The sequence below is a fragment of the Pezoporus flaviventris genome, unplaced genomic scaffold (genome assembly GCF_033815535.1).
Source record: "Pezoporus flaviventris isolate CSIRO_AGI_PZ_B2104156 unplaced genomic scaffold, CSIRO_AGI_Pfla_v1 ptg000063l, whole genome shotgun sequence".
NCBI classification, from domain to species: Eukaryota; Metazoa; Chordata; class Aves; order Psittaciformes; family Psittacidae; genus Pezoporus; species Pezoporus flaviventris.
The window spans coordinates 9,186,878-9,214,012 of record NW_026892611.1 but is presented as its reverse complement, the minus strand read 5'-3'; the positions used below and the strand labels follow the sequence as shown (position 1 = coordinate 9,214,012).

Below are 27,135 nucleotides of genomic sequence, written 5' to 3'. Positions count from 1 at the left end.
ACGCAGAGCGGAACCGATCCAGGCTGGCTGTGGGGAGCTCCAGCCAGTTTTTGTTCTCATTTTTCCTCTTCTTCCCTTTCCCCCCGCTCCCAGCACCATGTGATCTATAGCAAGATAACAGCTTCAATTGCTCCAAATTGCTTATTGGAGGACTCTGTGGTAAATCGATGATTTTAAATGGGATCACAGAATAGCAAGCCCAACAACAGTGGAATAGAAGAAATAAATGGAGCCAGTTGGCAGCGAGGAAAGCTGAGCTGAGGGTATTTATACTGCTGCTGGGGATGGGCACTGGACTTGTATCCTGTGGATACAGGAGACGGGATCCGCTTTGCTTCCTTGCGAAGGGCAGCGAAACTGAGCGCACATCCCAAGCTCTGCCCATTGAGCTCCATGGCCATAAATCGGGTTAAAATCCCCCGTATGTGCATGCAGGCCCCTGTGCATGGTCCATGTCCCAGCATGGGCTTGCAGACAAGGCCGAATTCCCACCGAATCCATTACTCATCCCCTCCAAATTTAACTTCTGGGTGAAATACCCCCAGTCCTCTCAGAACAAACAGCTTGTTGGTTGCTACCAGAGAACACGAGTTATCATGTCCTTAAATAGCCATTCTCCTGCTTTTAAGTGCTCAGGTTCTTGCAGTGAGTTAGTGAGAGCAGAAATGCTGTCACTTAGCAACCTCCCCACTTTGGAGGATTGCAAAGAGAGGTGGCGATGGGGTGTTTTTGTCTTCCTTCTACTGGATATTCCAACTCGCCTCGGTCCTGAAATTTCTGCCTGTGTATTTGTGAGACAAGACACAAACGGAGATGCAGGCAAACAAAAGCACCATTAGACCTGTCTGTAAGTGGATGAATGGACGCTTTTCCCTTCAGGTTTTTCTCTCCCCCTTGATTAATGAATTTCATTTACCGCATCCCTTCAGCTGTATGGCCAAGGCAAGAAGTGGCCCTGCCTCAGCGCACGCCTAATAGGCAGAGATGCAATGCATGGAGGAATGGACAGACAAGCCTTAGTGCTGCTCCCACCACATCAGTTTGGTGGGCATCCCTTGTGCCTTTCGGGTATGGGATGAAAGAAGACCTACAAAATCACAGGACAAGTTTTCTGTTGCTCTCCACGCATTTCCAATCTCTGCCACCTGAATCTGGAGCACTTTGGTCCTTACAAGGCTACTGTAAAATGACTGGAAGAGGTGGGCACGACATGGGAGAACCCAGAAGCAGGCTCAGGAGAAGATCATGGTAGTGCTGGGGCCATGTGGTAAATTGACCTCGGTTAGCTGCAGGGTGGGAGAAAAAGTAGGTTATAAAAAGCATTTAGAGATTCCAGAGTCTTGTGTGGACACGGGGTGAGTGTGACGTGGGTTTCACCCAGGGAAAGAGAAGCTGGATGGAGCTCAGGTTAAAGGCAGCTGAGGATGAACATCCCCAGTGGTGAAGGATGAGGCTGGTCATTGCAGCTCCAGGTGGGACATTGGCTCTGCTACACCCCTGCTGCCTGAGCATCCCCAGACAACACCACAACACTGCCCCTCAGACCTGGGACACTGCTGGAGTTACCAACAGGAGCAGCCCAGGAGTGCAGGACAAGTGATGGAGGAGAGGGATGATGCTCTGGCCCCTCTTGGGTTTCTGGCTGCTGTGTTGGTCCCACTCCAACACACCTCTGTGGGAGATGGCTCTAAAAGAGGTGTCTGAACCACAGCCCCCATTCTGCCTTAGTTGATCACTTATATATAGGGAGCAAAATGCCAGTGACCTTGCAAGTACAGCTGGAACAGACACCACCGCAGAGCACCATCGGTGTCTCTTATGCTACTGCTAAAGAACATTGCTAATAATTATTTGCTGGTTCAGAGGCAAGAAGTTGCCTGTTACACACAATGTGCAACGAACTAGATGAAAAAAGCTCTCTGCAGGGCTGGATTCAGCAAACTTGGCCCATCCCGAAGAGCAGTTATGCTCATGCTTAACTTCAAGCAGGTCCTTCTGCCTCACTGACTCCAGATTTAAGCGTATCCCTAACTCTGTGGCCCTGCTCTGCACTTGACTGATTTGTTTAAAGATGTAACATAGCATTTATGGCAGTTTCAGCTTCAGAGGCCTGTCCAAGAATAGTTTTTATGAACAGAGACAGAGACAACATCTAACTCAATTATAACCTGACCTTAGAAAAGCATCAGCTCTGCAGCACGTGGAGATCTCACCATGGGCACGCCTGTGCCTTCTCCTGCAGCATCACAACCTGGTTTGCACTTCCCCTCATCGGCAGGGTGGTTTTTCCCTCTGGATACCTTAAAGAGAGGACTGGAGGGACAGAAAGGGTAGTGGAGGTCAGAGAGCATCCCTGCGAGGAGCTGCACCCACAGCAATTTCAATTCCCACCCAAAGGAATGGCCTTAAGGCCCAGGAAATGCCATAGTTCCTGCCGGGGCTTCAGGTTTTGCTGGTGTTGAAATAAGCTCCTCGACCTGACAGTGAGCAGGATGGGTCCCACCATGGGAACAGCCCCATGTGCCAACCCCTGAGCTGCTGCTCACGATGGGGACAAACTGAGCCAAGTCTCCTCTCACTTTGCTGCTCTCCTTGCCCTGTAAATACTTAGAGAGAGCAGCTGTAAAAGCACCTCAGAGAGAAGGCAGTAGTGAAATTACATCAAGCCTTGGGGTTAAACTGATTGAAGGATCCATTTCCCAAGCTGATACAGCTAAAACAGCAGCAGAGTCCTCGTGCACCGAGCAGCCAGTGGAGTTAGATCGATTTTTGCCCTTTTAACTGGCCAGAGAGCTGGAAAAAGGCCCCACAAATGTTTTGGGAATGTTTTCAGGAGAACATAATGTGATGGGGGGGGGGGGCAAAAGGAAAAGTCTCTGAGATGTTCTGTGCAAACAACCACTGCTGGAAGAATATCAGGGCAGTGCTAACTTCGGTGTGGGGCTGCAGCCCGTGCTGCCTGCTGGCCCTGCTGGAGGCTTCTGCATCAGGTAGTGAGAGGGTGATGGTGGTCCTGGAGCTGCTGCTGTAGGGATAGAGAGGAAGAGGGAGACAGTGATTGTTGCACAAGGGCACAGCTCAAATATATAGATCTTTAAAAAAAACCCTAAACTTCAGCAGAAAAACAAACCAACCTTCCCCCCCCATTGATTCCCAGCCTCCCTGCCCCCTTCCCAGGGGGCACATCACATCCCCCCCTATCCCATGCACAGCAGCCTGATGTGGAGCACGGATGGGCTCAGCCCCGGGGGCACCTCGATTCGACAGCGAGATGAGCTCGGGTGTGTTTGCTCCAACCCGCCCTGGCACTTCTAATCATGATGAATGGCTCTGATCGTTATCTGGGTGACTTCTCCTCCTCACCCCAGCCGGCGCTGGGGGCGCGGATGCCTGACCTGCCCCGGCACACGGGGGCCAGCGCTGACACCAAGAATCGATCACGGCGATTGCGGCTATTGCTATCGCTGGGAGCAGGCAAGGGGAGGGAGGGAGGGCTTTGCTCTTCAGCAGGGATTTCCGCAGGGAACACGAGTAAATGTGCTAAAAAGCTTCCTCAGTTACCCCTGTTGCACCTTCGCTGTGCTTGTCAGTGGGATGGAGGGAGGGGACAGGGCGGGGTGGGCTTTGGACCCCAAACCTAAAAGCCAAAATGTTGAGTGATTCATGTTGTAAAGCTCCCAAAGCTTCTCGCCTCCCCGGGCACAGAAATCTGCTGTCAAAGGGGTTAAACATGCATGTTTCCCCTGTGAGAGATGGCCAGGAGGGAGTGGGATGCAGCCGCACCCCCAAGTCTGATGGACTCACACCCCAAAGCCCTTCCCCAGGGCAGAGCCTGCCATGACTCCCTCCAGACACCCTCCTTCTCCCTGGGCCTTCACAAGGACAGAGCAGGAGGGTGCCTGAGCTGCTTCATGCCCCACTCTGATATAAATGGGCTTTGGGAGTAACAGCCTGTCCCGTCCCAGCTCACCCCATCACTGCTGCTGACACAAGGGGAGGGAAGGCGAGAAGAGAACAGGAGGGTGATACAGACTATGAACTGGTGGCTGCAGCTGAATGTGGGCACGGTGCTAGCAAGATGCTCCTCTGGTACCCAAACTGGGAGGAAAACGGATGGCAGCTCACTGCTCCCCAGCACAGTTCAGATCTGCAATAGTTCTGGGTCATAATGAGGTACAAGGTGATGCTGGACTTGAACAAACACCACAGACATGGCAATATGCTAATAAATGCTGATTTGAACTTGATGGAAGCAGGAAGCATTATCCCAGAACGTATTAATTAGTGTGATTATAAGGTGTTTGAAAAATGGAAATGCAGAGCAGAGGCTATAAGGAGGAAAGGTATTTAAGCAGAGAGAACCTTTGAAGCTCTTCCCAGGGGGATGTGCCCATATTCCCACACCAAGGCCGGTCCTCTCCATGGGACTCCCTGTGGCATCTTCCCTGTGACCACGCCAAGCCCTGGCCATGCTCCCAGCTCTGAGCAACCTGTATCCCTGCACTCCATGTGTTCAGATGCGATGGGGGAGCAGCACTGCCAGCCTGGCTCTTCTCCCCAAGTGATTCAGCACTGCAAAACCCCGCTTTGCTGTAAACACACCGGCAGCTCCTGCAATCATTTACTTCCCTGCCCAGATGCCTCCCCCAGGGAGCAGGATGCTGGCTTGGCTGCCGATGGGGCAGGCACGTGTTTCCCCCTGAAGGGAATAGGTTTTCAAAGTGAATCTTAAATCAGCAAGCTGACAGGCAGCCCCGGCTAATTCCCCTTCTTGCTCTCTCTCGTTATTGATGTTATTTTACCCCAATAATCCTACTGCCATTTCCTCCACACATACCCCCCCCCCCCCCCGCAATTCCCCAAATCACACATCAAATTCATTCTTCAATCACAAAACTGAGGTTTCCTCTCTGCTGCAGAAACCCTTCCCAGTGCCTCTCCCTGAGGATGGCAGCTCCTGAAGGAGGGGAAGATGTGGCTCTGCCATAGAGACTGTGAGCATCGCACTGGGACAGAGCAAGCCCAGGCTTCCCCCTGCCACAGTGGAGTCACAGAGTGCTGTGGTGAGGTGCAACACCCATGCTGCTTTACAACAACATCCTTGAGCTCCTTCGATGCAGATCTGAGCAAGGGAATGATGCTCAGAGGGCTCCCATGCCCAGTAAGGGCCATCCTGCCCTTCCCTGATGATTACATGACCATCCCAAAGCAGATTTCTCTGCCACAGAGACAACCCTGACCACAGCTGTGCTCACCAAGGGTGATGCTACCTGGGCATGGTGCTGCTTTGCACCCCATGGAGTGATGCACCATCAGGGTGGCTTGGGACGGGGAGAAACAATCAAGTCTGGGATTATTTCCCCAAAAGCCCTAGGTTTTAGGCATTCAGATTCATAGACATTTGCTGAGGAGGAAACGGCCAGGGAAACTCATGGCTGGATAAATGGCTCTAGAGCAGGGTGCAGATGGGTTTTTCTGCTTGGAAATCAATACCCACCTCCCTGCATGTGGCTTTTAAGAGCCAGTTACCCAGGCTTTCACCATCAGAAACACCCACCCAGCCAAGCTGGCATCCTTCACGCCAGAGCTGCCCAGTCCCCAGGCATCGCCTTCCTGTCCCTGTCCTCCAAAAGGGTTTAAAGATAAACTGAAATGTTCCCAGCTGCCACCTCCTTGGAAAAGCGGATGAAGGTTAAAAATATCCTTCTGGAAGGAAAGAAAAGCCCCATCCTATAGAAAAACCAACCCAAAGCAAACCGAACCCATTAAGTCTCCAATCCCATCTGCAAAGCAGAAAGCATCAAGGGCGCCTTTCCACTCCCTGCAGTAAAGTCCTTACCCTTTGTGTCCTTTCCTGTGAAGCTCCCCATGCACAATTCATACTTACTCCCCCTCCACCGTGGTTTTTGCCCCCCTCATTTTCAGGCAATGCCTTCAAAAGCAGAACTTCCATTGCCAGCCAGCATGTAGTGAAGAATCAGCCTGGGGAGCTTCTGTGGTCAATGGCAGCCCCTCATCCCTCCTGAAGCTGTGCCCACCCTCCTCAGAGGGGATTGAGCTCACCAGCATGAACTGGGATCTGGAATGGTTTTCCAGGACTGGAGTCACCATGAAACCAGGTCTGGGTGTCCCCTGGGTGGCTTCATCGCTGCGTCCTGCCTGGGTTTGGGCAAGGTGAGGTGATGGATCCTCCATCCTCCACTGAATAGAGAAAGCACCTGCATTAAAAGAAGCAATTCTTACTCTTTGAATATCAAAGAAACCTTCCCTCAATGGCCAGAGCCAGCAGCTGCCCAGGGCCCCACGAGCCACAACGGGAGGGCACCCAGGGGTGGCCCCACAGCTCATTGCACCTTGCTTTGCCCAAGTCTCATCCTGGAGAAGTTAAAAGAGAAACGTGCAATATCCCCCCGAAGCACAGCAGCCTGTATGGAAGGGAAAGATCGTGATGCAAAGTGACTGCTCCTTTGGAACTTCCCTTCCGCTGAAGGAGAAGCACAAACAAAAACCCTTTTCTTCTGGGGAAAACAACAGGGAAACCAAGCTCAGATCAGAAGGGGCCATAATGGGAGCAGACAAGGTCCCCCTGCCACGGCTGATGCCGACTGCTAACAAATCATTTCAGGTCAGTGCAGAACAACACAGGCTCTTCCCAGAGCCAAGGAGGCCACAGAATCATGGAATCAGCTGGGTTGGAAAAGCCCTTTAAGCTCATCCAGTCCAACCATTGCCCAGCACCCCTAACCCATGGCACTGAGGCCTCATCTCCACGGGGTGTGAACACTTGCAGGGTCGGTGACTGCAGCCCTGCCCTGGGCAAGCCTGTTCCAATGCCTGAGCACCCTCTGGGGCAGAATTGTTCCTCAGCTCCATCTAAACCTGCCCTGGTGCAGCTTGAGGCCGTTTCCTCTTGTCCCATCCCTCGTTCCTTGGGAGCAGAGCCCAGCCCCTCCTGGCTCCATCCTCCTGTCAGGCACTTGTAGGGACCTCTCTTCTCCACACTGACCCCCCCAGGTCCCTCAGCCGTTCCCCATCACACTTGTGCTCCAGGCCCTGCACCTTGCCCTTCCCTAATACCTTTAAACCACGATGGAAAAGCAACCCTGAAGCCCTCACTGCCTCCTCTTGCTCCGGGCATCTCGGGTCAGCTCAGCCCTGCATGGAGGTGTAAGGAGATTAAAAAGGAGGGTGTTACCTTGCAGAGACGCTGCATTGGATGCTGAGGTCGGAGCATGTGAAGGAGAGAGCTGCACCCGGAGCAGAGAACCCAGTAATCTCTCGGGCACCCCTAGCACAGGCTCTGCAGCAAGGCTTTAATAGACTTATCTTTCCCACAATAATGTATTTTACTTTTCCAGTGCACATTCATTATTCACAGACTTATTTCCCACAGATTATGTGTGCTGCCTGAGCTCTGTTCTCCTGCCTGATTTTCATGATGTTGGCTCTGGTACCTACTTATTTTTACAGCATTGTCACCTGCAAACAGGTTTCTATTTAATTGCCAAAACTAATAATATGGCTCAGTGGAGATGTCAGAGGTAGGATGCTCGTTCCCTTTCAAAGTCTCTTGTCTGAAAAACACCAGCTCTTGGCACTGAAGCATCCTGCGTGCACGAGTCTGGGGGCTCTCACACCACCTCCTGCACAGATCCTCCACCACAGTGAGGGAACGCTGGGGCTGCAGCATCCAAAGCCCTGAGATGGAGTTTGCTGGAGGGAAAGCGAGGGATATACCATGCATCAACCCTGCTGTTCACCCCAGGTTTCAAAGAGACTTTAAAGGCCCCCAAAACCCCACCTCCCAGTCAAGCACTGGACCGGAGCTCCCCAGCGCCACATGGCACAGCGAATCCCTTTGGCTTGTGCTGGCCTACATGGTCCATTCCATTTCTGAAGCACTCAGACCTGGGATGACCCACGGCACAAGGCTAAAAGCTGCTTATTAAGCAATCTGTGAGGCGGGCGAGCGCTGGTGTGGTAGGACGAGCAGCATCTGCTCGGAGGCACTGAGCTCAGCCTGTGAGGTTTCTTCACAGAGCATCTGCACGACCTGCACTGTGGAGCACCATTCCCATTGGGGGCAATTCCCATTCCTAGCTTTCCAACCTCTTGGCATGCTAAGGAGAAGTGTGGTCCCTTTCCATGCCTTTAGGTGAAGCCCAGCGCTCACGTGCAGTTATAAAGGGTGCACACAACCACTCCGCGCTCAGAGCTCCCGTGCACAAGCACACGCACACACTGCGGTATCAAAGCACCTCACACACTGGAGCTCTATTTCTGAGCTGGATCTTGGCTGCTTTGGGCATTCGGGTGTTTTGTGGAGGATGCTGATGTAGTTTCATTGCTTTCCTTCCCTGGGAGAGGAGGCTGCTTTACACCAGAGGAAGCGAGGGCTCGTGTTTGTGTGCTTGCCTTTCCGTGTTAGGGGGAAGCAGCACATGCGACTGCAAGCTGTTAAGTGCTCCAGAAGAGATACTTGTTTTTTCTCCCCACATAGCCTGTAGGCTTTAGATGAGCTGCACACTGGGTTCAGGGGTGGATCCTCAGGCAGCAGAGGAGCTCAACACCTTCACCCCAACCATCACCCTTCTCCATTTGCTCAACTTCAGCCCTGCAACCCAGACAGCGAGGATGGGGTGAGAAAAGCGAAGCCTCCAAGTGCTCAAGGAGAGAGTTTTCCTTGCAGTTGCTTTGTCAACCCCTCCACAGTGGCCAAGCAGCCCATAGGAGCTGTCCTCCACACATCAGTCCTCATCCATCACCTTCCACTCGGTGCCCTGGTACCCTGCAGGACACTGCCACTCATGCTCTCATGCCCAGGCACAGCCTGACCAGGGTCCTGCTCTCAGCTCCCAGCCCTCACTTAGCACCAGATCCCTGCTTTTTCTTCAAGCCTTCTCTATTAGAACTCCCAAGGTGCGCTTTGCCCTGAGCCATGATGCTCCCCATCCAGGACAGGCCCCTGTCCTGCTCCCCCCAGCACGGCCCTGGCTTTGCTACAGGAAGTTATCCTCACCCATCATTTCCCTGCCTCACCTTTAGCCAGTGCATTATTCTGCCCACGTCCCTGCCCTGGCTCCCTGCCTTCAATGAGAGCCATAAATAAGGCATAAGGCACGCTAAAAAGGAGAGAAAGCATTTAATATTTCATTCTAGTTTGTTGCAGAGTCAAGAAGGATCCAGGTGCTCAGGATCCCTCCTCCAGCCCCAGCACTTGCTTACAGAGACAGGAGGGTGACAAAGGATGGACGCTGCTCCCCTGGGGTTTACCCTCTAAAGCAGTTCTTCTTCTGCTTTTCCTTCTTGCCTGGCAGGTGGCAAGTGCCAAGCTGCACACGAGCAGGGACATCGGTGCATCCCGGGAAGGGACGGAGATACCCGTGAACTGGTGAGCCCTCAAAAGAGAGATGCTGCCAAGCCCCGAAAGCCCTGAGCTCTGCGCCTCACAGAGGTTATTTGGCAGGGGAGGAGAGGAAGAATTATCCTGTTGCTAAAACCCATTTAACCCCCCTGGTGTGAGGACATCTCCAGCACATGGTGAGAAGTTTAGGGCTGGCTTTGATCATTGTGACTCAATGGACTTCTTGTCGACTCAAGGATGGGTCATTCATCGCAGGCTTCTCCTGGGAGGGGTTCCGAGGTTCCAAGAGCATGGGCAAGCGTCCCCAGAGGGGATGCTGCTGGAGAGCTGCCATCGCTCAGCAGCGATGGGCTGAGGGAGCGCAGCTCCCCAGAAACACTAGGAAAAGGGTATTTTGACTTCTGTAAGCCTGCTTTCCTGAGGAAAAGAGCTTTATGCAATTGCACCCCCGTGCCCGACACAAGCAGCGTGTCTTCCCTTGTCATTTTATACCTTCGCAGGCGAGCTGAACCAAACTTGACATAATAACAGGAATCTGAAGAGAATTACGTCCTGACAGGCGTGATGAGAATCCTCAGCCTGGCAGAGGAGTGAGAGACAGAAGTAATGACTCTGCTGAGGAAAGGGCCACGTTGTGGGTGTTTTCCTTACTGGACATCAGAGACTCCACAGGCATTTAAGAGCAGTCCCCAAGGGAAAAGCTTTTGCATTAAGCAGCAGGGAAGCCCCAGGTAAGGAAACCCCAGCCTGCAGTGGGTACACTGGGGTCTGCTGGGGCCAGCCTGGCAGAGACAGCTCTTCCCCTTGCGGGACATCACACCATTGCTCTCCCTTTGTGGATTCTCCAGTGTCTGCTACATGGTTGTGCCACTGGGCAGCGTTCTCACCCACCCGGTCACCTCCTGTCCCATGCTTATGGCTGGGGCCAGACACAAGGTCTGGACAAGCACAGACCTGAATCCTTCCCTCCATCCACACCCTCCATCAAGGCAGCCCTGTATGTGCCGCCCTGCACTGCCCCAGCACAGAGACCATCTACGTGTGCTTGGAGGACCGATGTGCTTGTCCTGCCGTCTCCACTTAGCTCTGTCCAAGCATTGTACATATCTTTAATCTTAAGATATCACTTGTTACACCCAGAATCCGACTGAACGTTGCTGCTGCAGCCGAGGAAACACGGGTGTGAATGCTCAGGAGATTTAATAAAGGCTTGTCTCAAACCTAAGCTTGAATCTTCCTGACATCTTTTGTTCCTTATTAAATTGTCTTAAACAGCAAATGCAAAAGCTCCTGTTTCTGTCAAGTTGATAGCAAAGTGGGTCGTGTCCCCCCCCACTATTTGAGGGCTTAGCTGGACCGTGTTGGGATTCAACATCATCTCCCAGAAGGAATTTGGCTTTCTTTATCCTTACAACCTACATGAGGTCGCCTTGGGGCACAGCAGGCTGGTGAGGAGCTAAAAGGCATTTAAAAAGCAGTAGCAAATTGTCCCATCTGCTGCCTCCCTCCTGCGATCTCACCTGCATCAGCTGGAGGGAAAGGCTTTCTTTGCCTCCAAGATTACAAATTCCCTTTCTTTCCCTTCATGCCCCTTATTTCAGTAGCTGGGAACAACGCTGCTCTGCAGTGATGCATCCTGTCTCCTTTCCGTTTCCTTCCAAGTTAGATAGGAAATAACTTGCTGATGCTGCTGGCGGTCCCCAGGCAGCTCCAGAGGCTCCGTTTTGAAGCCAAATTTCCCCTTTAATGGGGTGAAGGACCAAGGGGCTGTTTTTTCCTCCAACAGAGCTGTGCATGGACCGTGGGTCTATGGGGCTATTTTGGGGCCAAAAAAGGCTGGAATAGGTAAAACCCCAACAGCCTGCTCTGTGTGGCTGCTGAAACACCAACCACCCCCTCGCACATCACTGTGGGTGAATGAAACCCAGCACTGGTGCTTCCCCTTCTTTGAGACATGCAACAAAACCCAAGAGGTCTGCAAGGAAAAGGGAATGAAATCCATCAAGTCCCAGTGCTGGGAGAGAGGCAGAGCCTGTGGAGGCTGGGAATGAAATGATGAAATAAAGGCAGAAAGAGTCAATGTATGAGGAATTATTTAAGAGGCAGAAGAAAGCTGTTTCAAAAGGGGGGGGGGGGGAAGGATGTGTGTGTTGGAGGTTGGAACCAACCTTCTCCTGGGGAGGGGGAATAAAGATGTTGGAGCAAAAGTAGGCCATTTGCTAAACAATAAAAGGGATGAAGCAGATGATGCTGAGATGCTGAACTGCTCTTTAAAATCTGCCTTTATCAAGAGAAACGTGGAAAAGTGGTTTGGACAATCAGGAAGTAACAAAGGGCTCGTAAAAACAGCTCCGGGGGGAAGAGAAACACTTGGAGACGGGAGCGTGGCAGAGCGCATTAAGGGATTAACTGATGGAGGGGTTGATCCTGCGCTGGGACACAGCGGGATGGATGGGGACACGGTATGGGGCTGCCTCCTGCCCCCTCCTGGCACGGCTCCAGGGGCTCCTGAATCTGCCATCAGCGTGGACCTGGGCTTTTGGGAAGCACAGAAGAGGGGTGAAAGGAGAGAGGCTAATGAAGAGCCCGTCAGACAAATTGGAGCGGTGCCTCTTCTTCACCTTTTAATAGCTGAGGCAAATTGAAGACAGCAAAGCAAATCCTCTCTGGGTATCAGGAATACGGTATCGCTTCCAGGGGGGAAACGGAGGAATGATGGAGTATTAAATTAGGAAAGAGGAAGTTAAAATTGAATGTCTGAAAGGAAACGATGCTCAGAGTAATTCTCGGCTCAGCTGGGGATCAGCATCCCGGAGGGTGATTGCAGATAAAGTCCGATAGCACCTGGGTATCTCAGCATCCAGAAAGCATTCCAATCAGTTACAAGGGCTGCTCGGAAGAGCAGAACCAGGGGCTGCAGCTCAGTGCCCACTGTGCCAGGGGGAAGTACCCCAGGGATGGGAGAGAACAGGCAGGGGGTGGGTGGAGGAAAGGAACAAAGTCACCAGACAGGGTGGATTTTCCTGAGGGTCTTTCTCTGCATCACAGCCACCTGGGTCCTCTCTTTTCAGGGTGGGAAGCAAGAGGAGATGATTGGGAAGCAGTAGGATATGATGCGATGCCTCAGTTTCCCTCAGGGATGACATGGAGGAAAGGCCACCACATTGCTACTTGTGTTTCCTACTGATCTGTATCAGCTGGTGAAACAGAACTACCCCAACAGGCCATCCCAAAATCCAGCCTTTCCCTATATTCTGCTTCTGACCATGCCCAGCAGCAGAGAGGATAAATACAGCAGGAGAGCATCGTGCTGCTTCCCAGGATAGGTATCTTTGGCACCAGGATGGGGATGCTCCAGCTGCCCAGGGCAAATGTCCTTGTTGGCAGCTCAGGATGGATCCTGCATCACAGCCAGTGGAGAGGATGAGATGAATGGGAAGAGAGGAGGAAATGGATGAGAAAAGAGGAGTATTTCCCAGCTGGACCAAGCACAGCCCAGGGCTGGTGGAAATGTGGCTGCTCCCAGGGGTCACTGCCCAGCTCTGACTCACTGGGTGCTGCTCATCACTGCTCTCCCCAGCAGCCCCATCCATCCACACATGGAGGTGGATGGATGGAAACCCCTGTTAGAGAGCAGGGAAGCTCCTGCAGCCTCACTGTACAGGGAGAAAGCAACCAAGTGGAAACAAAAAAAAGCATGGAAAAAGCTCAGAATAAGGCAATTTGAGACCAGCACCTCCAAGTTTCCTGAAGCATTTTTAGCATCAGGTTTTGAGCTCAAGGAAGTGGCTGGATGAACTCTGGCAGCAGGAAAGACAGGAGGTGGGAGCCAACATCCTCCTGTTTGCATTGCACTTTTCCTTAGACCACCCTGAGTCATGCAATTGGCTTCATCCCCTTCGGCTGCAACGAGAGCGAAGCATCCCAGCATCCCCAGAAAAGCCTGTCCTGTTGGCAGCACCAGAAGGCAGCACCAGAAATAGGTCTGTTACTGCAGTGCCAAACATACTCACCAGCACCCAGGAGCCAAAAGCCCACTAAGAACCCAAGGACCCCCTTTATAGGGAGCTGCCAGCAGGGCCTGATCCTGCCCCAGCCCATCACCAGGTAGGCTGCAGGTGAGGCTCAGCCCAGCCCTGTTCTTACAGGACCGGTTTTCCTCATGAGTGCAGTGATTTTAACAACTGCCTTTGCTTCTCCCTTTATATTATGGCATGTCCTGGCTTTGCACTAGACTTAGGGAGAGGAGAAAGCCTTCTTGGTTTGGGGAATATGAAGCCCGGCTCAGGGAGGAACTGATGGTCTCTGGCTTCAGCCTCTGATCTCTGATCTGGAGCGGGGACAAGCGGTGACAGTGCAACAATAAATCAGAGGAAGGGTTTCTGTGGGGCTTAGCAATGGAGATGAGGCAGAAACATCCCTGAATCCAGAGCATCTGCTCCAGTGAGCACCCTCCAAAGCCCTGGAGGAGGTCACTGGGAGCTTTAATAAATCTTGTGATGACCCAGCCTGGGGTTTAGGGCAAAGGAAAGGGAAAAGGCTCCTGAGCACACCCGAGTGCTTCATCGGCTCCATCCCTTGCCCTGGGCTCCTGCAGGAGGTGTTCTCATCCTGGGGCACCCAATTTCTGAGCCCTGTTCCAAGGTGGGAGAAGCAAAGACACTCCCCAAGGATGTGCATGGCACAGAGGAGGACTCTGATTTCCAGGTCTGCCCCTGTGGCTGAGCCGGTCCCCAGCTCCCCAGCTGAGCAAGCAGGCTGCTGGTGCTCAGGGCAGGGATTCTGCTCTGGTACCAGCAGCAGGGAGAGGATCTGAGGCTCGTTCCTACAAAGAGCTATGAGGTACATGGGATCTGGGGGCAGAAAACTGTTCATCTCCCACCAGACCTGGCTCTCAGCAGTCAGGACAGAGGAAGAGCTCATCTCTGCATCACATGAGGATGCAGAATTAGGCCCACGAGAAGATAGGAATGGTGACTCAGGTTGCATCAATTCTAGAAAGGCAAAACACTGCAAGGAGGAAACTTTCTGGTGTGGCTGGGAAAGTGAGGGACTAGGCTTGTGTTAGCTCAGGCATACGGGCTTATGTTAGCCCAGGAGCTGCGAGTCCATCAGTCCTCTGAGCTGGGCCCATCTGCAGCTACAAGCTCAGTGCAAAGGGATAAAGAAGGACACCCCATCTCCCAGAGCAACTTCTGGGGTGCTGTTCCCATTACACCTTGGTGCCAGCACCAGACTACCCCGTGCAGGACTACAAGAGGCAAAGAGGATCCTGAGCTGTCATCCGGGGGTGCGATTCCTTGGATGCAGATGTAACCCTTGGCAAGGAAGAGAGCTGCTGGCCACAAGCCACGCAAGCACAGATTGGTGTCTGGTACCAGGTGTCATGGCTCCATGAGCTAAAAATCATATGTTTAAGTTTCAGAGGAGAAATTGGTTAAAAAGCAAAACTGAAGGGACTATTGCCCTGTAACAGCGAACAAAGCTTGGTGGATGAAGTGGAAAAAGAATGGCTTTTCAGAAGGAATAATGTATTGGAGACGGGAAAAAGCAGTCAATGAGGCTGGTGTGAATCTGCTTTTCCTCTGAGCTGTGTAAAAAGGATTGTTTCCCCAAGGAAAGCTGTCTCTGCCCAGGGTTTGGGCACAAAAGTCCCATCTCCTGCCATACCGTGGCACACAGCACTTGGTGCAGTTTGCATGAGCAGTCAGCCAAGGCAAAGTCTTGATCCATCACCTCCCTTAGATCCTCTTTTTGCTCACTGGATCCTTCACCACTACTTACTCATCACAGCTACAAGCCCCAGCCCTTTTTCCTCAACCACCAGTGAGAAACACATCAGTTGAGATGCAGTCATGGGCTTTCAGGCATTTTGCCTCCCAGGGCTGCGAAGATAAAGCACAGAGAAATTGTTCTGATGGCTCAGATGTGGCGGGGGATGAGAAGGGGAGCAGGAAACGCGGGGGTGATGGATGGAGAAAGGGTCACTGCGGGGTGGCGAGTCCCCACGAGCACAATGTCCCGGGGCTGTGGGGGGGGTCGGGGAGCAGAGAGCAGCTGAGATCTTTGCTGGTTGCCATGGCTGGGCCGGCTCACAGGGAGCTGGGATGCTGCAGACAGCCTGGAGCACTGGGACAAGGCACAAGGTCACCGGCACAGGCTGGGAGCCAGGACCATTCCTCACTAAGTGACCTCAAGAGTTTGGGCTCTTTGGGAGCATGAACAGAGCTGTGCCCCACGTCTATGGAGGGAGGCAGCTAGCCATGGCCCGAGTCCCTTTGTGTTGCACTGATGACTGATGCACCCAATTGCACCCTTCATTTGCACACTGCAGGGATGCCATCGCTGCACTGATGCCCCATCAGTGAGAGGACACTGCCGCCCTCCAGATGGTCCAAGCAGCTGTGGAGGGACCGAGTGGGGCTGGACTTCATTTGGGCTCCTCCCCATCCTCCGCACTCCTCCCATTCCCCATAAGCCTCCCAATTCCTTGCCTTCAACATCATGCTGAGCGCATGGAAGCCATCCCAGGGCAAGGTGACAATAGCTGGATCCTGTCGTTATCAGCAATGCGATGTAGGATGAGGCTTGCATGGAGACCAGAACTGGGTTATTTTAACATCAGGAAAATAGGGATGGAAGTGGGAGGTGAGTTAAAGGTCTCCATTCACCCCTTTCCACAGAAAGCCTCTCCAGACCCACCAGTAAAACCCAAACTTGTGGCTCGTGTTAGGAGAGGGAAGAAAAGATTCTTGTTTTGCACAAAACCTCTTTGGGAGTTCTGTTTTTCCTGGGAGAAAATGGAGCTCCTGTAGCATGGAAGGGTCTGGGGCAGCTCCCAGCAGCCAGGTCTCAACTTGGAGCTGAGGCATGGGGCCTCATGCTCTTGGAGCAGTGGGGACCGGCATGATGCTCAGAGGAGCATGTGAAAGAGCAACAAGAGAAGGTGATGCTAAGACATCCCTACCTGCTGTTTATGCACCAATCTCCCTTTGATGGGCACAAAAAGGCATCTGACTGGTCTCCTACCACTGCTGCTTTCCTGCTTGATGGAATTCAACCAGCCCATGTGTGGTGTTTTGTTCATTGAAACAGGGGCTGAAGATGAACAAAAGCCACAAGCCACTGCCTTCTATCAAGGAGAAAGTGAATCTAAACTCAGCCCTTGGACTTTCTTTCCCTTTGTTGTGAATGAGGACTTGCAAATTGCTTTGTACTGTGCAGCAGAGGAAAGCTGGAATCAGGGAATGTGGGATTCCCTCCTGCCTTGGGGGCTCTTTCCAACTGAGCTCCATTTGCCTTGAGTGAAAAGGAAATGCTCAAAGAGTTGGCTTTGGCCTTGGGAAGAGAGTGGTCTTTAATAAGAAAATGCATTAAATAAATAAAGAGACCTGGACAGCTTCTGAATCCTGTAGGATGGTCCAGGAGGAGCTCTCAAAAATCAATGAACATAGGAGAGTGGAGTTGGTGTTAACAGACTGCCAAGTGGGTTGTGAAGGGTCGAAGAGGGTCCTCCATACCCAGCTGGAGATGCAGTGCATTTCTCCTCTCATCCTGGTGGGTACTGAGGAGGAACTTGGGAAGGAATCCATTCCTCACCAATGGGAAAGCTCTCCTCTCAGTCAGTGCTGGGAACTGGAGTCTGCTCGAGTGTGGAAGATTAACCTGGTGCAAAAGAGCATCCTGAAAATCCCCAACTGAAGCAATGCTTCATGGCAAACTTCCCACCGGCTCCATGAGAGCACACACATGTGGGAGAGGCTCAAGGCCCCAGCCCAATGCATGATGATTCCCAAGAGCTACACAACGAAGAGGAGCAAACAGAGATGTCAGCCCTGCTCCTAGCACCATTTATCACTTGCCATGTGGCAGAAGATGCCTCGCAGATCACCCCAGCTGGGCAGATGCTGACAGGCTCCTCACGTCCCTCTTCCACCCACCCCTCCCGCTCCATATGGCTCTCACATGGTGGGACTCGGGAGGCCCTTTCCAGCAGCTGCTCTGCTAATGGCCCCTTATTAACAGCAGGACTCCAGAAGGGCAGCAGTGATGCCTCTTTTGAAGGTGAACCTGTCAGGGATGGATTTGGCTTCAGATCTTCACCTTCTCAAACAGCCCAGATCACCTCCACCATCGGCAGCGGTGGTTTGGGTGCCATCGCTTGATGCGTGCTGAATGCCTGGCAGTTAATGGCCACTGGTGTGTCATTTCCCAGCCTTTCTGGGCCTCGTATATCCTGGGTACCAACATCCCACAGAAACTGCAGGTAGCCTCAACAAGGATGGCTTCCAAGAAGAATAACATCTGAGTGGCTTCTTCACCACCACCATCCCACATCACTTGCTGGGAGAAAGCATGGGATGCAAACTGGAGAGGCTGTTTGCTTCCCTGAGCTTTTGGCTCATGTCCCAGCTCACCTAAACCCCTTCCCTCCTTGGGCAGCTTGCAGAGCTGTTAACGACAGAACCTGGGATGGGGAATCCAGCTGTCCAGGAATTGCATGGGTGATGGGTCCCAGTGAAAGGAGCAGAGAGAAACCATTGCAGAGTGGTCTAAGGGACCATTCACAAAGCTGGTTTCCTGCTGATCTCAGCAGATCCCAACTGAAAAGCACCAGTGCTGTGCCCAGCAAGCCCCGGAGAGCCCAGGTTCATTGCAGCCTGTGTATTCAGGGAATGAGGTTTGGGAAGCCACCCCATAGTGACCTGTGAGCTTGGGATTTTGGGGATCCTTGGGGATGTTTGGAGTATGTCAGGAGGACACTCCCAGGGCTCACAGGACTGCCTGGCAAGGCAGGGGGAGAAGGAAGGGTGGCTGGACCGACACCGGGGGCTTGGTCACCCCTCCTACAAGCCCCATCAGACAGGGAGAGATGTGAGAGCATCCCTAAAGCAAACACCCCCAGCCCAGACCAGGTCGGAGCATCCCAATGGGAGCCCCTCTCCTCCCAGCACCCTTCCCATGCAGTGGGGTCCCCCCTGGAGCCCCCGTGCCCCACTTTATCCTCACTGGGCACCCCAAACCCACCTCCACAAGCAGCAGTGAGGAGCAGCGCGTAGGTGCGTGCGCGGTGAACATGTGTGCGCTGAGAAGCAGGAGCATATGGTGACTCCGTTCCTGGAGGCACCCAGAGCCACAGCCATTAATCTCTATAAATAACTTTAGCCATGAAGCCTCCAACGGCCGCTTCCCCATTCCCTGCAAAACAACAGCAGAAAAGCTTTGTGAAACATCAGCGTTCCTCAAACAGCCCGACCCAGACCGGAGACTGGAGAGCAATTAAATCAGGCAACTAATTGCTAACAAGGGGGGGACAGGGGTCCTGAGCTGTCTGATGGGCTGGGTGCTCCCCTGGGGTTCAGCCCCAGGGGTTTTCTGCCCTATGTGGGAACAGTGGACATGGGGACGGTGACCTGGAGACCTGACCACACCAATCCTGTGCAAGCACGGTGGATGTGCTCCAGCTTCCCAGAGCTCAGACGCAAACTTGGGCCCCCAAACCAAAGACCCAAAGCACCCAGAACTACACCCCATGCCTGTGTATGGAGCTGCACATCACCTCCTGAGGTGAGGGGATGAGGAGAGGGCATGCATCACCCCATCGCTTCCCAGCTGCCTTCTCCTGGCTCCATCATTCCTCTTGTCCAGGCTGTGACAAGGAGAAAGGTGCTGTGTTGGAGTTACGGCTCCTGTCCCTGTGCACTGACCAAGCCAACAGCATGTGCTAACTGCTCATCTCTGCTGTGCCCCAAACCTGCCCAGCTGGATTTGTTCCAGGTCCTCAAGTCACCATCTCAATTCAGCAGGAGGGGCCACACTGGCCGTGGGCATGGACTGGGGCTCAGCGCCCAGCACCATCCTGACCAAGTGGCCAATTTGCAATTACAACAAGGCACAGTGGCCTTTTCTCACCGCTGGAGCGAGTGTCCTGGCGATGGCAAAGTGAGACAGGGAATGCTCCCCCACGCTCCAAAAACCTGCATAACTCTGCATAGTACTAAGGGGGGTATTAGGATGCTATGGAGCTGATTCATCATAGCAAAACCTGGCCCAGAACCAACAGGATCCGTGGGAAGCAGCAGCTTTCACACCAGACCTTGTACCGGGAGGCACCTTGGCCCATGCTGGGTCCTCCCCTCCCCTGCAAGGGTTAAGGCAGGAGCCATGTGGGTTGATGGGAGTAAGATGTTTCACTCTGCTCCTATTTGTAGTTAGAAAAAGCACTAATTCATTCTAAATCTGCCTGAAAGAGCCTTAAGTGGTCATACACCGATAAAGAGGACTTTATTTGGCTTAGCATTTAGAAAGTTTTATGTGTGTAAATGGGTGAGGATATTGCAAAAGCTCATTTTCTCTCTCTTTTAAAGCATGGAGCTGCCTGGCTTCCCTTCTGCTCTCTTGCTGACAGTGTTCAGAGCATCCCATCCCCTTTTTCAGCAGGGGATTACTGCTCCTTGCAGGACTGGCACCTTGTTTGGTTGATCCCCCCTTGCCCCATGGTCTCCCTATGGCCCTAGGACTTCACTGCTCCTGGGTGCTGCAGCCAGGAGCCTCTATGGGTTTTCAGGGTTGATCCCCAGGCACACTGGGGGCAGAGGACGAGGCAGAGCCTTGCACTGGTTCAGAGTGGACAGGGTGTGCAAACCCTCCTATGAGCCACAAGGCACGCAACCATCCCTCCTTGCAGCTTCCCAGGTATCACCCCAACAGTCCTGGGGAACGGACATCCCCATCCTCACCCCTCAGCCAAGCAAAGGAGGAATTTTGCTCCCCACAGCACCACCAGCATTCCCTCCCTGTCCATTCGGTCGCTGGGCTTGGGGATGTGACTGCATCTGGCTCGAGGTTCATTTATCCCCCTTCTTTCAAGTCACTAAAAAGCCACCAGCTCCTTCCCCAGCCTGCCCATGCTCCCTTCCTTCTTCCAGCCCAGCTCCTCACATCCAAGCCACCACCGCAGCCAGCTCTTATCCAAACCTCCCTATTTCACAGGGAGATTTCTCATCCTGATCCCCCTATTCCTTACATTGTATGATGGCAGCAAATAAGGCTCATGAAGCGCTCTTGGCAGAGGTTAGTGTGGCTCTGAAGAGACTGATCATTAGGAGCAGGGCGCTGGCTGCAGCAGAATAAACACCACAAAGCAGTGCTCAGGCTGGGTGAGACTGGGCAGGGCTCATAAAGGTCAGGTCTCAATGCATGAGAGGAGATGAGAAATTAGAGCAAAATGCTCCTGCTTTCTTGGGAGTGTCTGATTGAGCACAAGACTTGATGGGCGCTGTAGTAGGCTCCCTTATCTTAGGTCTGTCAGTGTCTGGAGTTAATTGTTGTGCTCTGAATACAGATTCACAGAACGGGTTGGGATGAAGGGACCCTAAAGCTCATCCAGCTCCAACCCCTGCCACGGGCAGGGACACCTTCCACTAGAGCAGCTTGCTCCAAGCCCCTGTGTCCAACCTGGCCTTGAGCACTGCCAGGGATGGGGCAGCCACAGCTTCTCTGGGCACCCTGTGCCAGCGCCTCAGCACCCTCACAGGGAAGAACTTCTGCCTTATCTCTAACCTGAACTTCCCCTGTTTCAGTTTGAACCCATCACCCCTTGTCCTATCACTGCAGTCCCTGATGAAGAGCCCCTCCCCAGCATCCTTGTAGCCCCATTCAGACACTGGGAGGCTGCTATGAACACGTTGGTGGGGTTTTGGGTCTGTGCCTTGGGTCATGAGCTCTGCCAACAGCCAGGCATTGTGTGGGCTTCACATTTATTCCTGAAGATCTCATTCAGGAGGTAACAGCAGCAATGATTTGCAATTAACCAAGTTAAATCAGTGCAAATGCTTGTGTCAATGGGAAAATCACTCATCCCAGTATCAAACAGCATTAACTGGTGGACACCCAGCAAACAGAGAACCAGCGGAGTTCAGCTTGAACAGGCTGGAGGCAGCCAGGAACGCATCTGGAATGAGCTGAAATGCTTCATTCCAATGCCTTCAAATAAAGATATTTCACTTCAGGACACTCAGCTCCCTTTGGATCATTTTCAAGTGAAATGTTTTGACTTCTTTTTAATGGCTTTTTTTTTTTGCAACCAAAATTGTCTGATTTTAAAGAAAAAAACCCTTATATAGGCCCTAAAATGATGCTTATTGGAAGGAGCGTGTAAAAACCTCCTTTCTCACTGAGCTGCAGTGGTGTATTTTATATTGCTTGGCCATGGGGACAATGGACCAGGACCAGAGCTTGTCCTGGTGATGGACAGGGCTCAGGCTGCAGCAGGCTCTGGGGCAGCAGCTGGATGGCACCTGGACCTGTGAGATGCCACCAGGGAAGTCACACAGGAGAAGCCACACTTGCATGCAGCATCCCAAGGAGGAGCATCTCAGGGGTTGATCCTACCCTGCAAGGAGTGGGTAAAGCTCTCTGCGGACCTTAAGGCCCTTTCCAACCCTAACTTCTGTGATTCTATGATGATGGGAGCACGTCCATGGAAGGGATCATCCTCCTGGCAGTCACGATGCCCTGGGTCTGTTCACTATCAGGCTTTAAGGGTCGGTCTCTCTTGGGATGAGCTGACCACAGCACTGGGGAGAGCAGGGGCTTAATAAAGGAATACAAAGCCCAGAGGTGATGAGCCATGGTGAGGAGAGCTCCGTGCCTGCACTGAACAGTCTCTGACAGCCCAGGAGGAATCTGGATGATTTCAGTTTGGTTTTAGCAGTATTCCTATCCCATTTAGCTAAATAAATAGAGGCTGGCTTTAAACTAATTTAACTGTGTGCACGCAGCCAACTTGCACAGCCTAAAGCAAATCATAATTTGTATTGAACTGGTGTGCTCTGAGTTTAGGGGAAGAGTTTGCACCAAGATGGATTTTCAGAAGGTTTCCTACCCTCTCCAAAAAGGGTGAATGAATAACTGCTCCATGCAGGGGAATGAGGGCAAATACCAAAGGGAAAGGCATCCAGAAAAAAAGGGCAGTTTTCAAGGAGATGCCAGGATTTACAGCACGGTTTCATTTGCCCTGGGCTGGCTTTAGAGCCATTTCACCAGGAGATGTGCCTGCATCTGGGATTTAACAGGAGCTTTCTACAAAGCTCCAAGAGCAGATAGTTATTAAAACAGCAATTCAGGTGAAAATAGGTATTAAATAGATAATGTAGATGCTCCCATCCACCCCTCCATGACCTCTTTCCTCTCCCCCATTATAACAGTACAGGAACAGATCCCATAGGCAGTGTATCCACTTGGGGTGGCACAGGAGGGCAGACACCCCCTGGCACAAGCTTCCCAGCTTTTCCCATCTAAAGGCTGCTGAGATGATCTCCTTGGTTTATAACCAAGCCTAATCCATCTGGATTACGGACAGCAGGGATACCCGCAGCATTCCGTATGGATACCCATCCAGCTCCCTACCCTTGCTCACAGCTCTGTGAGGAGCAGATCCACATGCCTTTGCCTTCTACCACTTGCAGGAGTGACTGAACCTCTGTTTTGGTGGCCATTCCCCTTCTCCCCCCCATCAAAGCCATTCAAAAGCAGTGATTTGGCAGGAAAGCTTTTACCCTCACGGCCTGGAGCTTGGCAGGGATGCAAGGGGCTGGCCTGGGGTCCATCCCATGGATCTGTGGTGGAGCCGCTGGCACTGCCCTTGCTCATCTGGTGAGAGCTGGGTTCCTCGCCACACTGGTATCCACGTCTGTTTGCTGCAGGAAATAATTCATCTTTGCAGCTCATGCTGGGAATTAATTAATGGTTATGGCTTCTGTGACCCTGTGATTAACTCACTTGCACATAATTGCTTGAAGACAAAGCGATGCAGTAGGAGCTTTTCCCCCTCCCAATCCCCACTTGCCATAGTCTCTGCAGGGACCAAGCAGTCAATAAGAACTTGGATTTTCCTTCCCTCTTTTTGCCTTTCCCTGCTTCTTTTGCACACCCCTTAGAGATCCAGAAGGAGAAAGCTGGTAAGAACCGGAGCTGAGAGCATGTCCCAGTAAGAGAACATTTGGCCTTCGGCTGGACACACAGACCTTCACTGGAACCTCCATGCCAAATACTGGCCACATTTATAAGGTTGGCTATCCAAGGGTCACACAGCACAGAGCAAAGGGCTTGGCTTTGCACTAAGACTGCTGCAATCGGGAGCAAGACAAGGGTGATGCCTTTGCAGCCTCCTGATGAGATGGAGTGAGACTGCCCACCACGGTTTGGTGGCCTGCAAGACAGGTCACCCAGAGAATAGTTAGGATGAAGCTTCCTCCTCTATCACCATTGGGCACTGGGGCTGTGAAGTCTTGGTGAGGAGGTGAGACAGAGATGTAGTGAGTGGGTAGGATCCATCTCCCCCTGCATGCTGAAAGGAACCTGCTCTTGCTAAGAGGCCGGAGTCATAGGCAAGGTGAACATGTCTCAGTCCTTCCCCGGGATATTTCCGGCATGTCCTGCCTAGAAACTGCTCTGCACTGAAATGGGAACAAGGAAACCAGGCTGGCTGCAGGACACAGTCCCTTGCTGTGCATGGAGGAGCAGGGTCACCCTTCTTGCATACCCATCAAGAACACTAACCACCTTTGAGACCACACAGGCATACTTGTGCCCAAGCTCTTGGCAAGCAGAAAAGCCTCCCCTCTGCAACACAGCTTAAAGCACTGCTGGATTGTGCAGGATCTACAGAAACCCCATTGTCCTTCACGGGCCCCAGAGGAGAGGAACTACCTACCAAATCCTCATGCCTACCAGTGGGCAGAAGCTCACCTTTAGGTACCTTCACTTCCTGAGGACCAGGGATGGCCGGGATGGAGAAGGAGGTAGGGAGCTTGGAGATCCATCCCGAGGTGACTTGTTTCACCCATTTCTCTACCAAACCCAGGGCTCTGGCTCCATCCCACCTCCAGGTCAGAGATTGCTTTTCACTGTCAACAGAGAGGCTGAAACTTGCTCTTTGCCTAATCCAGACTCTGCAGGAGCAGGCCCTGCTCCCCCGCTTCCTGAAATCCATTTCAATCTGAGATTACGCAGTTAAAAAGCACTCGCTTGACAGAAATAATAAGCACTCAGCAGGCAGCCAGCAGCTCTGCTGGGCTTCCCTCTTCCTACGCCCTTAATCTATCTCTCAGAGAGTCTTCAAGCAATTTAAGCCAGCCTTTCAGAACCAAGGAGCTTTAGCTTTGAACACCAAGAGTTGTCCCTGCTTGTCCTCAGCCGGCAGCAGTGCTCCATCGCTGGGCACCAGCAGAACAGGGGACAGGGCAGCAGGGAAGAGCTGTGATTTCTTCTAGGGAGATGGGATGGTTGGGAGATGGAGAAGTAAGGGTGAGGCCATAAGAGATGCCAGAGCTGGCAACGTAGATGTGGAAAAATGGGACTATGGGATCATGGTGGCAAACCCAGGTTTCCTGCATGGAAAGTTGGCAGCCTGCAGAAAAGGAGCCTGATGTGCAACACTGCCTCAGGGTCTGCCTCTAAGCAGGAACATCAGATTACATGAGAGCCAGACTGAGCTCCTTCCTCTGATGGAAAGGAGGAGCACTGGAAAGGCAGTTTCCATCCACACTCTGCCCCCCTTGTGTGGGCCCAGCAGGAATGAGAATGAAGTTCAAACCAAGCAATTATTTCCTTAATTTCTCTCAAGCTTCAAATGTCTCAAATTGCCAGAGGGTTTTTTGGGGATTTGGGTTTGGTTTGTGCCTTTTCTTCCCCCCCCCCCCCCCCTCCTTTTTCATCTTGTTTTCCCTACCCCTCTTTAGTGGCTCTAATTGTGTCATTAGGAATTAATGACTTTGGAGGGAGACATTTTCTTCTTAATTAAAGGAAGAAAAGAGGAAAGCTGAAGCCACATGCAGGCAGCATCCCACCTCTTGGCATGGACTGGATTCTCCCAAAGCTGCTTATCTCAATTCCAGTAATTCAGGAAGGGGCTGGGACCAGCCTGGAGATGTTTTCTGTGCTGATGTACCCCTGTTTGGAGAGTTAATCCTTCCACCTCCTCATCCATGGCAAGGAGCTCTTCTGTGCCTTGGTTAAAGTGAGACAGTGAGCAAACTTTAACACCAGGAGAAACACCGAGTGCAAATTCATATGGAGAAGGCAGGCTGGATGGTGCAAAAACCCACTCCAGTTGTGGCCTTTCTCCCACAGAGACCATGGAGAAGACCTCAGGCTCACCTCATCCCCTCCAAACATCTGGAGGCTTTGTGGCAGCTCATCCCACTGCTGCTCTGGAAGCTGAAGAGGCACTGTTTGGAATCCAGCAATGCTACACTGTCCCCACTGCTGGCTGAGGAGCCTTTCCTCAGCCACACTGGAGACATGGCAGCCCCAAGGACCCCCAGAGCATCACCTGCTAATGCCTCTCCACCAGGATCTGTGTTGAGGAGCCTCTCCCTGCCTTGTCCTGTCTGGCAAATGGGTGATTATTCCTCCTGTGGATGCTTGCTGCTCCATCCACATCGATGTGGTGCTCCATTTGTCATCGTTTGGGAGAGCAGGACGGGAGGGCACGGTGCTGAATGGGAACTGATTGCTTGGATGGCAGCCGGGCTGGGCAGGCAGCCTGGGCTCTGGGTAACTGCAAGTGATTCCCTTAGCAGCTCTACATGGGAGAGTCGCATACTGGGATCTCTCTCCCAGGCTACTGGGAGAACTGGTCTGCTCCCAGAGAGGGGGAAGAGCATCAATGAGATGCGGTGCAGGTCTTGGGAGAACACAGCAACCATGCTCCTTCACTGTGGGTTTGCTCAAATGACTTCCAGCAGTCAGTAAAAGCAGTGAAGGGGGTTTTAGAGGGGCCTGTGGGAAGCAAAGTAACTGGGAAGGAGAAAAAGAATGAAGCCTCGTGTCTGTAGATGTAGCTCTGCAGAGGATACAGGGAAACACAGCAGGAAAGGAGGGATAATTGGCCCTGAATGAGCAGCTGACATCCAAGACCAGCTCTTGGGGCTCCTGCAAACAGCCAGAAGCAGACACCTGCCCGAGAGTCAGGGGAATTAAGGGAAAAAGTAATAACCCCCCCCAAACCCTAGCACAAATGTCAAGGCGATACAAAGGAATGAGCACAAAATAGCAGGAGACATCTTCAAGGCATTATCTGAGCCCCCCCCTCCTGGGCCATGGGCTCAGCCCCTGCTGCCTCCTTGGAAAAGCTTTGCAGCAAGGGAACGAGGGAGAAGAGAAGCAAAGCAGCCACAGTTAACAGGGGACCAGGGAGCACGTTACAGCAGGGAGTGCAAGTCAGAGACGATCCTGATGGCCAGCAGGAGCTGGTGCGGGCTGCAGCCAGCCCAGAGGCACCGGGCTTGGAGGGGAGCAGGACTGAGCGCTCACCTTTCCTGCTGCTTACAGGCTAAAAAGGAGGGATGAGAGGGAGATAATCTGCTGTGGCTTGTAGGTGGAGAAGGGAATAGGAGCTTGGCTGTCCCCAGCAATGGGGGGAACACTCTCAGAGGAAGGAGGAGAGGAGGGAATGCATTTTGTGGTCCTGCACACTTGGTTGAAGAGCTGCTCCTGGCTGGGGTAGGGATGCGTGCCTGCTCCTGCAGGGTGTTATTACAGCAAATGCATTAAGAGAAGTGAGGTTTTACTATTCAAATATGCTGAGCTCTGCAATGGATTCCCACCTCGGAAGCAGGAGGGGGGTCAACTTCTGGTAAGGAAGAAAATCTGGGATCTTGAGGGATCCTGGGATGTCCTGAGCTCTGTTAGTTTTCTCGGCGCTGGGATGGGGCATCCCACCATGGTCTTCCTCCTTCCCTTTGGTTAGAGCTCCACACAGCATC

At 52.5% G+C, this 27,135-nt stretch overlaps 1 long non-coding RNA gene across 1 annotated transcript; it reads right to left on the bottom strand.

The window, feature by feature from the left end:
* Window positions 1–2,874: 2,874 nt before the first annotated feature.
* Window positions 2,875–18,562, bottom strand: LOC133278049 (uncharacterized). The gene is made up of 3 exons (XR_009746429.1): window positions 18,392–18,562; window positions 6,064–6,218; window positions 2,875–3,025 (listed from the first exon to the last, which is right to left on the bottom strand). It is a non-coding gene; the product is annotated as an uncharacterized LOC133278049 (long non-coding RNA).
* Between the last annotated feature and the right edge of the window lie 8,573 nt (window positions 18,563–27,135).